Consider the following 13,595-nt stretch of genomic DNA (forward strand, 5'->3'; position numbering starts at 1 on the left):
GAAGCTGAAACTGCATGTCTCGTCTGTTCTTATCATAATTTCTCTTCTGCTTGAGTCGAGCCTGGATCATGTTCTTTGAGACAAGAGCTCTCAAGTCATGGAGATGGACTACCTGGTCATAGCAAGCCGCGTCTGGAGTAAGCTGCTGGGGCTGTAGCACCATATCCAAGGGTCCTCGGAGGGGACGACTTAGGTTCAGCTCTGCAGGTGTGACTCCAGTGGACTCTTGCACAGCAGAATTCAGGGCAAATCGAAACTCGTGAAGGTGCTTGTCCCAGTGTTTGTGCTGGGTCCCTACATAGGAAGCAATCATTGTCTTCAAGGTTCGATTTACTCTCTCAGTGAGATTGGTCTGTGGGTGATAGGCCGTGGTCAACTTCTGTCTCAGGTTCCATCTTTGGCAGGTCTCCTCAAAGAGATCAGAGACAAATTGGGAACCTCGATCAGACAGGATGTAATCAGGCACTCCCCAGCGAGTCAGGATCTCTTTCGTAAGGATGTTAGAGACGGTCCTTGCTGTGGCCTGACGCAGGGAAAAGAGTTCCACCCACTTTGAATAATAATCAACAAACACAAGCATGTACACATTCTGATTGGAGCTTCTAGGAAATGGACCCATCAAATCCACTCCTAGCATTTCCCAAGGTCGGGTAACCACCGTTTGCTGCAACTTGCCAGCAGGCTTTCTACCTTCTGGTTTGTACATTTGACAAACCTGACAGTTTCGGATGTGTGACTTCACATCCATGCTCAGATGTGGCCAGTACAGTAACGCTTGCAACCGCTTGTAGGTTTTGAACCTGCCCAAATGACCAGCTAATGGGTCTTCATGGAAATGTTGAAGCAGTTGTAGGCGTAGAGTTTCAGGTATGTACAATTGGTAGAGGGTTCTGTGAGGTAGTTGTACAACACGGTAGACTTTGTCTTCCATGATGGTCAGCTTTGTGGTAGGATTGACCATCTTTTCTCCATCTTCCAGGATAGTCTGGTACAAAGCCTGTACTTCTGGATCATCCTGTTGGGCTTTCCATATGGTCTCATCAGAGATGGGAAAGTCTGTTTTGGGCGAGTCTCGACTGCTTGACAGGACAGTAGCACATGTAAAATGAGGGCCACCGTTATCACAAGCAGGAGCCCTGGATAAGGCATCTGGAACAGTGTTGTATTTTCCTTTCCTGTATTCTACTGCAAAGGTGAACTCTTGCAACCGTAGAGCCCATCTTATGAGTCTGGTGCTTGGTTTGTTGGTCTTGAACACCCACACAAGGGAGGAATGGTCAGTGACCACAGTGAAGTGTCTTCCCTCCAGGTAGTACCTCCACTTTTCCAAAGCCCAGACAACTGCAAGGCACTCTTGCTCGGTTGTGGAGTAGTTCCGTTCTGCTCCATTCAATGTCCGACTGGCGAACGCTAGCACTTCTTCAGTGCCAAGTCCAGTCTGTTGGACTAGGACAGCACCAAGTCCAACATCACTTGCATCAGTGTAAACAACAAAAGGGGAATCAAAGTTGGGATGACCTAAAATGGGAGGTGTGACGAGGTGTCGTTTCAGGGTTTCAAAGGAGGTCTGGCACTCTGCCGTCCATAGGAATTTCACTCCTTTTCGCTTCAACGCGTTGAGGGGTTCTGCCACCTGGGAGAAGTTCGACACAAACCGATGGTACCATCCAGCCATCCCAAGGAACCGTTGAAGGGCCTTGAGTGTGGTTGGCACAGGAAAATCTTGTACCGCCTTGGTCTTTTCAGGATCCACATGAATGCCGTCGAAAGACACAATATGGCCAAGGAACTTCAGGGAAGTTTGGCAGAAGTTGCTCTTCTTCATATTCACGGTCAGACCAGCTTCTCTTAGCTTGTCCAACACTGCTTGAAGATCTTGAAAGTGTTGTTCTCTGTTCTGGGAGTAGATAATTATATCGTCCAGGTAGACGAAACAGATCTTCCCTTTGAGCTCACCTAACGCAATCTCCATCAGTCTTTGGAAAGTGGCAGGTGCATTCTTTAATCCAAAAGGCATCACCTTAAAGGAAAACAAGCCCTCAGCACAGACAAAAGCAGTCTTGTCCTTGCTTTCCTGGTCCATCTCAACTTGCCAATAACCACTATTGAGGTCAAGGGTAGTGAACACAACAGCGCCAGACAATGACTCCAGGATCTCGTGGATGGTAGGAAGAGGATAGGCATCAGTCTGGGAAACATTGTTGGTCTTCCTATAGTCCACACAAAATCTAAGACCACCAGTCCTTTTTGGGATGAGGACAACAGGAGCAGCCCAAGGAGAGGAGGAACGTTCTATTATATCTTGTGTTAAAATATCATTAATGAGTCCCTTTTGGATGATTAGCTTCGCTGGGGACAAACGATATGGCTTTTGCTTGATCGGCATTTCCTATGTAAGGAATATTTTGTGCTTCAGGAGCCCGGTGCGTCCTAGCCTTGAAGTACATACATCAGCATTATTCTGCAGCTGTTCCAACAGCCTTAACTCCTCTGGATGTTCCAGCTGAGCTCTTCTTACAGCCTGTAAAAGGAGATCGTCAGAAGGATTATCAAGGGTTAGTGGTAACGGAGCAACGGCAGAGAAGACTGCCACATTTGAACCCCAATCATGTAACTTCGTAGCTTCTGATTGGAAGAAATGCTTCTTGCTCGGATTGTATGGAAACCAGTAGCAATTGTGTGCGATATCAATCTGGACACCACTGAAGTACATGAAATCAATTCCCAACACGACAGGAAAAGCAAGGTTCTTGGTTTGTAGGATAACCGAAGGAATCATATAGGAGCGGTTACACAGGCGGAACTCTACCTCACTCCATCCAAGTGGTCGTTTAGCCTCACCGTCAGCCAGATAGAGTGGACCTTCTGTCCACGGCTTCAAGTTGTATTGCGGACCTTTAACCTCCTTCCACAGTTTCTCATTGAGCAGTGTGTAGGATGACCCGGTGTCCAGGATGGCTCTTCCTGTCCATGGGCCTATGGACAGGGGTAACACCAGTTGGTGCGGTATGAACTGAAAGGAAGGGGATGTCGATGGGGGGGCGTAGGCAGTGACTCTTGGGATTTCAGCTCTGGTTAAAGCACCCAGAGAAGGATGGTCATTCCTGCGAAGAGAGTTAGGTGTGTTGGCCTGTTGTGATTTGTGGTTTCTGGAAGGGTTTTCTTGATACGGTCTTGGACATGTAGCTGAAGAATGTCCCTTTTGGTTACATCTCCAACAGAACATGAGAGGGGTCTTGGCTGGAGACTCTAGCTGTTGTTGATGGTCTGTCTTGGGTAACTGTTTGGGTGTCTGTTTCTTTCTTTGGTCATATTGCTGTTGGCATTCTCTGTCCTTCTCAAACTGCTGTCCCAAGCGAACCAGTCCATCGACAGTGGTGACTCGTTCTCGGAGTTGACTGGCTAGTAGTGGGTTGATGTTCTTCAAAATCAATTTAATGACCTCTTCCTCCTCAATGCCAGGTTTCCACCTTCTGCACAGGGAGTGGTAACCGTATGCAAAGTCACGGATACCCTCTTTCTCGCTTTGCACTCGATTCCTGACTCTGTCTGCCAGCTCATCTGTGTAGTCCTCAGACAGAAATGCAGAGGAAAACTTGGCCTCAAAGTCAGCCCAGGAGGTAGTGGTGAGACGTGCCACATCCCACCAGTCTCGAGCTGTCCCATGCAACACATTACTCAATGTGGCAAGGAGTTCTTCGTCAGCCAGGGGATTGAGGGCAAGAAAGTCACGACATCTTTCTAGGTACATCAGCGGATCAGGACTGTCATCTTTTTTCCCAAAGGTGGGAAATTGCAATTTAATGGGCATCGCCCCCACATGACGTCTACTCAATTCACCATGAACAAACGAGCTAGGAGGGATTGAGGAAGTAGAGGGGAAGGGCGTTATCGGACAATGAAAATTAACACCAGGATGCATGGTGGATTGCATCCTGCAAGGGGTGTGCCTAGTGGATAAGGCACTGGCCTTCTAAGCCAGGGATTGTGGGTTCAAGTCCCATCTGGGGTGCCATTTTTTATGTAACGGTTTTGACTTGAGGTTATTATTTATAGGGATGCCAGGTAGGTTGTGCCTACCAGAGAAAACATTGGTTTCTCCTTTTAGTTTGGGAGGGAATGAGTCCCATCTGGTCCGTCAAGTCTACACCAATACAAAGGACTTATGTAAACGTCAGGAGGGAAATCAACTTTTCATAAACCCTTAAAACATTGAAAAGAACTTCAAAAACAACTGTATTCTTTTGCGTGGGTTGTATTAGCAACATCAATGGATTACACACACATAATAATATAACACAATGAGTTCTGGTTCCTCCAGAAATGTCCTGTACCTCGGGCCTAAAAAGAGTCCAGCCCGGTAAAGGAGTTCAGTGAACTCAAGTGACTTTTGTCACGCAATGTTTGTCCGTTCATTCCGTGTAGCGTAAACCCAGTATTAAATCATACAATCAATATAACAATTTTACCACAGAACTTTAAAGCGTATCAGCTCTTACTAAGTCCTCAACTACATCTAACTACATAAATCATCACCGTATACATCATATCAAAACAAATGAAATACCGTATACAAAAAAAGTGGTAGTCAGTCGGTCAGTCAGACAATCCGCCAATAGATCTCCAGCGGAGAAAGGCCACGAAGAATGGAGAGGTGTAGTCCACGGACGCAAAGAGTGGATCCGATCCTGGGTAAACTCTCTCAGGCTACAAAACACACGTTTAACAGCAACAAAACAACCGGAATAGAGAAGCTTCGGGAACACATCCTCAGTCACGTCTCCATCACAAAACCCCCTTTTGCGCAGCTGATGCTGGCTATTTAATTGGGAATTAAAGGGAAAGCACCCTATTGGAAGGAGAAGCACTGAGACGGTTCAGAATAATTCAGGGCCGTCACAGTATGGATGGTGTAGAGGTGCCTGCCATCCAGGACCTCTACACCAGGCGGTGTAAGAGGAAGACCCGTAAAATTGTCAAAGACCCCAGCCACCCCAGTCATAGACTGTTCTCTCTACTACTGCATGGCAAGCGGTACCGGTGTGCCAAGTCTAGGACAAAAAGGCTCCTCAACAGTTTTCACCCCCAAGCTATAAGACTCCTGAACAGGTAATCAAATGGCTACCCAGACTATTTGCATTGTGTGCCCCCCCCCCCCCCCCCCCCCCCCAACCCCTCATCTACACTGCTGCTACTATACATTCATGTACATACTACCTCAATTGTCCCGACCAACCAGTGCTCCCTCACATTGGCTAACCGGGCTATCTGAATTGTGTCCCGCCACCCACCACCCGCCAACCCCTCTTTTACGCTACTGCTACTCTCTGTTCATCATATACAGTGCCTTGCGAAAGTATTCGGCCCCCTTGAACTTTGCGACCTTTTGCCACATTTCAGGCTTCAAACATAAAGATATAAAACTGTATTTTTTTGTGAAGAATCAACAACAAGTGGGACACAATCATGAAGTGGAACGACATTTATTGGATATTTCAAACTTTTTTAACAAATCAAAAACTGAAAAATTGGGCGTGCAAAATTATTCAGCCCCCTTAAGTTAATACTTTGTAGCGCCACCTTTTGCTGCGATTACAGCTGTAAGTCGCTTGGGGTATGTCTCTATCAATTTTGCACATCGAGAGACTGACATTTTTTCCCATTCCTCCTTGCAAAACAGCTCGAGCTCAGTGAGGTTGGATGGAGAGCATTTGTGAACAGCAGTTTTCAGTTCTTTCCACAGATTCTCGATTGGATTCAGGTCTGGACTTTGACTTGGCCATTCTAACACCTGGATATGTTTATTTTTTAACCATTCCATTGTAGATTTTGCTTTATGTTTTGGATCATTGTCTTGTTGGAAGACAAATCTCCGTCCCAGTCTCAGGTCTTTTGCAGACTCCATCAGGTTTTCTTCCAGAATGGTCCTGTATTTGGCTCCATCCATCTTCCCATCAATTTTAACCATCTTCCCTGTCCCTGCTGAAGAAAAGCAGGCCCAAACCATGATGCTGCCACCACCATGTTTGACAGTGGGGATGGTGTGTTCAGCTGTGTTGCTTTTACGCCAAACATAACGTTTTGCATTGTTGCCAAAAAGTTCAATTTTGGTTTCATCTGACCAGAGCACCTTCTTCCACATGTTTGGTGAGTCTCCCAAGTGGCTTGTGGCAAACTTTAAACAACACTTTTTATGGATATCTTTAAGAAATGGCTTTCTTCTTGCCACTCTTCCATAAAGGCCAGATTTGTGCAATATACGACTGATTGTTGTCCTATGGACAGTCTCCCACCTCAGCTGTAGATCTCTGCAGTTCATCCAGAGTAATCATGGACCTCTTGGCTGCATCTCTGATCAGTCTTCTCCTTGTATGAGCTGAAAGTTTAGAGGGACGGCCAGGTCTTGGTAGATTTGCAGTGGTCTGATACTCCTTCCATTTCAATATTATCGCTTGCACAGTGCTCCTTGGGATGTTTAAAGCTTGGGAAATATTTTTGTATCCAAATCTGGCTTTAAACTTCTTCACAACAGTATCTCGGACCTGCCTGGTGTGTTCCTTGTTCTTCATGATGCTCTCTGCGCTTTTAACGGACTTCTGAGACTATCACAGTGCAGGTGCATTTATACGGAGACTTGATTACACACAGGTGGATTGTATTTATCATCATTAGTCATTTAGGTCAACATTGGATCATTCAGAGATCCTCACTGAACTTCTGGAGAGAGTTTACTGCACTGAAAGTAAAGGGGCTGAATAATTTTGCACGCCCAATTTTTCAGTTTTTGATTTGTTAAAAAAGTTTGAAATATCCAATAAATGTCGTTCCACTTCATGATTGTGTCCCACTTGTTGTTGATTCTTCACAAAAAAATACAGTTTTATATCTTTATGTTTGAAGCCTGAAATGTGGCAAAAGGTCGCAAAGTTCAAGGGGGCTGAATACTTTCGCAAGGCACTGTATTATGAGAGAGAGAGAAAAGGTTGATGAGAGAGAGGCTAGTAGTGTGGGTGAAAAATAAACAGGGGGGGTGACATTCATCAGACCAGCCATCTCTCTTCCTCCCAGACAGTCTCCTGTTGATGCAGACAGGTCGGTCAGACTGGGGCTGGACAAGACCAGGGCACCCCTCTCATTTCATGTGCATGCCTTCTCATTGAGACTCACTGACATTTACAATGTATTATCCTGTATTCATAAAGCAGGCTTTTTTTTTTTTTTTTACAGAATTCAACCAAATGATTCAACCATAGACTTTATCACAGATCATAAACTGGGTGGTTTGTGTCCTGAATGCTGATTGGCTGAAAGTTGTGGTATAGCAGAACGTATACCACGGGTATGACAAAACATGTATTTTTACTGTTCTAATTACATTTGTAAACAGTTTATAATCGCAATAAGGCATCTCTGGGGTTTGTGGTATATGGCCAATATACTGTACCATGGCTAAGGGCTGTTCTTATGCACGATGCAACGCGGGGTGCCTGGAAACAGCCCGTAGCTGCCTAATTGCTTTTAAAAAAATAATCAGATGCTCTATGTGTGTAAAACATAGAACTCTCTGGTGATAAAACATAGAACTCTCCTGGAAATCCATATTCCCAAGAATGCCACTGGCATGTCCGTAAATACATTTGAAGTCGGAAGTTTACATACACCTAAGCCAAATACATTTCCACCGATAAATCCACTATAATTGAGAATTTCAATAAGCATTTCTCTACGGCTGGCCATGCTTTCCACATGGCTACCCCTACCCCGGTCAACTGCTCGGCACCCTCTACAGCAACCCGCCAAAGCCCCCACCATTTCTCCTTTACCCAAATCCAGATAGCCAATGTTCTGAAAGAGCTGCAAAATCTGGACCCCTACAAATCAGCCGGGCTAGACAATCCGGACCCTCTCTTTCTAAAATGATCTGCCAAAATTGTTGCAACCCCTATTACTAGCCTGTTCAACCTCTCTTTCGTATAGTCTGAGATTCCCAAAGATTGGAAAGCTGCCGCGGACATCCCCCTCTTCAAAGGGGGTGACACTCTAGACCCAAACTGCTACAGACCTATATCTATCCTACCCTGTCTTTCTAAGGTCTTCGAAAGCCAAGTTAACAAACAGATTACTGACCATTTCGAATCCCACCATACCTTCTCCGCTAAGCAATCTGGTTTCAGAGCTGGTCATGGGTGCACCTCAGCCACGCTCAAGGTTCTAAACGACATCATAACCGCCATCGATAAGAGACATTACTGTGCAGCCGTATTCATCAACCTGGCCAAGGCTTTCGACTCTGTCAATCCCAACATTCTTATTGGCAGACTCAACAGCCTTGGTTTCTCAAATGATTGCCTCGCCTGGTTTACCAACTACTTCTCTGATAGAGTTCAGTGTGTCAAATCGGAGGGCCTGTTGTCTGGACCTCTGACAGTCTCTATGGGTGTACCACAGGGTTCAATTCTCGGGCCGACTCACTTTTCTGCATACATCAATGATGTTGCTCTTGCTGCTGGTGATTCTCTGATCCACCTCTATGCAGACGACACCATTCTGTATACTTCCGGCCCCTCCTTGGACACTGTGTTAACTAACCTCCAGACGAGCTTCAATGTCATACAACTCTCCTTCCGTGGCCTCCAACTGCTCTTAAACACAAGTAAAACTAAATGCATGCTTTTCAATCGATCGCTGCCCGCACCTGCTTGCCCGTCCAGCATCACTACTCTGGACGGCTCTGACTTAGAATACGTGGACAACTACAAATACCTGGTTGTCTGGTTAGACTGTAAACTCTCCTTACAGACTCACATTAAGCATCTCCAATCCAAAATTAAATCTAGAATCGGCTTCCTATATCGCAACAAAGCATCCTTCACTCATGCTGCCAAACATACCCTCGTAAAACTGATCCTCGACTTCGGTGATGTCATCTATAAAATAGCCTCCAACACTCTACCCAACAAACTGGATGCAGTCTATCACAGTGCCATCTGTTTTGTCACCAAAGCCCCATACACTACCCACCATTGCGACCCGTACGCTCTCGTTGGTTGGCCCTCGCTTCATACTCGTCGCCAAACCCACTGGCTACAAGTTATCTTCAAGTCTCTGCTAGGTAAAGCCCCACCTTATCTCAGCTCACTGGTCACCATAGCAGTACCCACCCGTACAGGCGCTCCAGCAGGTATATCTCACTGGTCACCCCCAAAGCCAATTCCTCCTTTGGTCATCTTTCCTTCCAGTTCTCTGCTGCCCATGACTGGAACGAATTGCAAAAATCTCTGAAGGTGGAGACTCACATCTCCCTCACTAGCTTAAAGCACCAGCTGTCAGAGCAGTTTACAGATCACTGCACCTGTACTTAGCCTATCTGTAAACAGCCCATCTATCTACCTACCTCATCCCCATACTGGTATTTATTTATTTATTTAGCTCCTTTGCACCCCAGTATCTATACCTGCACATTCATCTTCTGCCGATCTACCATTCCAGTGTTTAATTGCTATATTGTAATTACTTCGCCACCATGGCCTATTTATTTCCTTAACTTACCTCATTTGCACTCACTGTATATAGACTTTTTGTTTTCTTTTGTTCTACTGTATTATTGACTGTATGTTTTGTTTATTCCATGTGTAACTCTGTGTTGTATGTGTCGAATTGCTACGCTTTATCTTGGCCAGGTCGCAGTTGCAAATGAGAACTTGTTCTCAACTAGCCTACCTGGTTAAATAAAGGTGAAATAAAAAATTTACTTGGTATTTCACAATTCCTGACATTATATCCTAGTAAAACTTCCCTGCCTTAGGTCAGTTAGGATCACCACTTTATTTTAAGAATGTGAAATGTCAGAATAATAGTAGAGAGCATGATTTATTTAAGCTTTTATTTCTTTCATCACATTCCCAGTGGGTCAGAAGTTTACACTCAATTAGAATTTGGCAGCATTGCCTTTAAATTGTTTAACTTGGGTCAAATGTTTAGGGTAGCCTTCCACAAATCAAATCAAATCACATTTATTTGTCACATACACATGGTTAGCAGATGTTAATGCGAGTGTAGCGAAATGCTTGTACTTCTAGTTCCAACAATGCAGTAATAACCAACGAGTAATCTAACCGAACAATTCCAAAACTACTACCTTATACACACAAGTGTAAAGGGATAAAGAATATGTACATAAAGCTATATGAATGAGTGATGGTACAGAACGGCATAGGCAAGATGCAGTAGATGGTATCGAGTACAGTATATACATATGAGATGAGTAATGTAGGGTATGTAAACAAAGTGGCATAGTTTAAAGTGGCTAGTGATACATGTATTACATAAAGATGCAGTAGATGATATAGAGTACAGTATATACATACACATATGAGATGAGTAATGTAGGGTATGTAAACATTATATTAAGTAGCATTATTTAAAGTGGCTAGTGATATATTTTACATCAATTTCCATCAATTCCCATTATTAAAGTGGCTGGAGTTGAGACAGTGTGTTGGCAGCAGCCACTCAATGTTAGTGGTAGCTGTTTAACAGTCTGATGGCCTTGAGATAGAAGCTGTTTTTCAGTCTCTCGGTCCCTGCTTTGATGCACCTGTACTGACCTCACCTTCTGGATGATAGCGGGGTGAACAGGCAGTGGCTCGGGTGGTTGTTGTCCTTGATGATATTTTAGGCCTTCCTGTGACATCGGGTGGTGTAGGTTTCCTGGGGGGCAGCTAATTTGCCCCCGGTGATGCGTTGTGCAGACCTCACTACCCTCTGGAGAGCCTTACGGTTGTAGGCGGAGCAGTTGCCGTACCAGGCGGTGATACAGCCCGACAGGATGCTCTCGATTGTGCATCTGTAGAAGTTTGTGAGTGCTTTTGGTGACAAGCCAAATTTTTCCAGCCTCCTGAGGTTGAAGAGGCGCTGCTGTGCCTTCTTCACGACGCTGTCTGTGTGGGTGGACCAATTCAGTTTGTCCTTGTTGTGAACGCAAAGGAACTTAAAAAACTTACTACTCTCTCCACTACTGTCCCATCGATGTGGATAGGGGGGTGCTCCCTCTGCTGTTTCCTGAAGTCCACAAATATCTCCTTTGTTTTGTTGAAGTTGAGTGTGAGGTTATTTTCCTGACACCACACACCGAGGGCCCTCACCTCCTCCCTGTAGGCTGTCTCATTGTTGTTGGTAATCAAGCCTACCACTGTAGTGTCGTCCGCAAACTTGATGATTGAGTTGGAGGCGTGCATGGCCACACAGTTGTGGGTGAACAGGGAGTACAGGAGAGGGCTCAGAACGCACCCTTGTGGGGCCCCACCACCTGGGGGCGTCCCGTCAGGAAGTCCAGTACCCAGTTGCACAGGGCGGGGTCCGAGACCCAGGGTCTTGAGCTTGATGACGAGTTTGGAGGGTACTATGGTGTTAAATCCTGAGCTGTAGTCGATGAACAGCATTCTCACATAGGTATTCCTCCACAAGCTTCCCACAATAAGTTAGGTGAATGTTGGCCCATTCCTTCTGACAGAGCTTGTGTAACTGAGTCAGGTTTGTAGGCCTCCTTGCTCGCACATGCTTTTTCAGTTCTGCCCACAGATTTTCTATGGGATTGAGGTCAGGGCTTAGCGATGGCCACTCCAATATCTTGACTTTGTTGTCCTTAAGCCATTTTGCCACAACTTTGGAAGTATACTTGGGGTCATTGTCCATTTGGAAGACCCATTTGCGGCCAAGCTTTAACTGATGTCTTGAGATGTTGCATCCACATAATTTTCATCCCTCATGATGCCATCTATTTTGTGAAGTGCACCAGTCCCTCCTGCAGCAAAGCACCCCCACAACATGATGCTGCTACGCCCGTGCTTCACGGTTAGGATGGTGTTCTTCGGCTTGCAAGCATCCCCCTTTTTCCTCCAAACATAACGATGGTCATTATGACCAAACAGTTATATTTTTATTTCATCAGACTAGAGGACATTTCTCTAAAAAGTATGATCTTTGTCCCCATGTGCAGTTGCAAACCGTAGTCTGGCTTTTTTTATGGCGGTTCTGGAGCAGTGGCTTCTTCCTTGCTGAGCGGCCTTTCAGGTTATGTCGATATAGGACTCGTTTTACTGTGGATATAGATACTTTTGTACCTTTTTCCTCCAGCATCTTCACAAGGTCCTTTGCTGTTGTTCTGGGATTGATTTGCACTTATTGCACCGAAGTACGTTCATCTCTAGGAGACAGAACACATCTCTTTCCTGAGCGGTATGATGGCTGCGTGGTCCCATGGTGTTTATACTTGCGTACTATTGTTTGTACAGATGAACATGATACCTTCAGGAGTTTGGAAATTGCTCCCAAGTATGAACCAGACTTGTGGAGGTCTACAATTCTTTTTTGAGACTGATGAGTTTCAGAAGAAAGTTATTTGTTTCTTCACAACAGTTTTCAGCTGTGCTAACATAATTACAAAAGGGTTTTCTAATGATCAATTAGCCTTTTAAAATGATCAACTTGGATTAGCTAACACAACGTGTTATTGGAACACAAGGGTGATGGTTGCTGATAATGGGCCTCTGTATGCCTACGTAGATATTCCATAAAAAATCTGCTGTTTCCAGCTACAATAGTCATTTACAACATTAAAAATGTCTACACTGTATTTCTGATCAATTTTATGTTATTTTAATGGACAAAAAATTAGCTTTTCTTTCAAAAACAAGGACATTTCTAAGTGACTCCAAACTTTTGAACAGTAGTGTATATATTTCTGCCAAGATGACCCACTACCCTTGCCACCACCGGTGAAAACAATCCTAGGGGAAACACTGGATTGAGTAACCTTACCTGACAGCTGAGGAATTGCGTTGGTTTAATGGGTCTGTGCGCTCTTCTGGAGCCAGGTTTGAATTCTGTCAGTCACATTGGCGCTGTAACTCGGAAAGATATCTGCAAGAAGGAGGTCAAAATGGGGTGAAGTGTAATATAGGTAGTTTGAAACCACGCTGTGCCTGAGACCTGAAGACTTCAGTTGGCTCCCTCAGTGGGCTAATATGCTCAATTTGACTGTGAAACAAAGCATTATTAAAGAAACAAAGATTTACTATATGTATGTCCCCAATCCCCAAAGCAGACAAATAAGACTGGAATACTTCACATCTGAGTCTATTTAGCTACTATTTAGCATGCAGTGCCATTCATAAACATAAACATTTCATAAACATTTTTTGTATTTGTATTTGGTTAAACCAGAGAGGAAGAGGCAAAGCGAGAGGGTTAACTGTACCCAAAATCTGTCTTCTCCAGCAGGTGGCGTTTTTTTAAATTGATATTTTCTTGCCGAGCGAGGAGTTTTTGTATGGAGGTCAACAAACAAATACATGTCTTGTTTGCTACGTGTGGCTTATTTGATCGAATAAAAGTTTTGTAATACTAAGGTTGTTGTGAGGGTACTGATATAAGTAGGACACGTGAAATCCTGGCAACTTTGATTAAAAAAACCCACTTTATATCCGAGTTGTGCATGTTGTTCACAGTAGTATCTGACTAGAATGGTCCCGACTGCCTTCCATTTGTTAATACATTTATTTACATTGTTAGAGCGGCCCCTTGAGTATCTGGTC

This window comes from Oncorhynchus mykiss, chromosome 12, assembly GCF_013265735.2.
Source record: "Oncorhynchus mykiss isolate Arlee chromosome 12, USDA_OmykA_1.1, whole genome shotgun sequence".
Classification (NCBI taxonomy): Eukaryota; Metazoa; Chordata; class Actinopteri; order Salmoniformes; family Salmonidae; genus Oncorhynchus; species Oncorhynchus mykiss.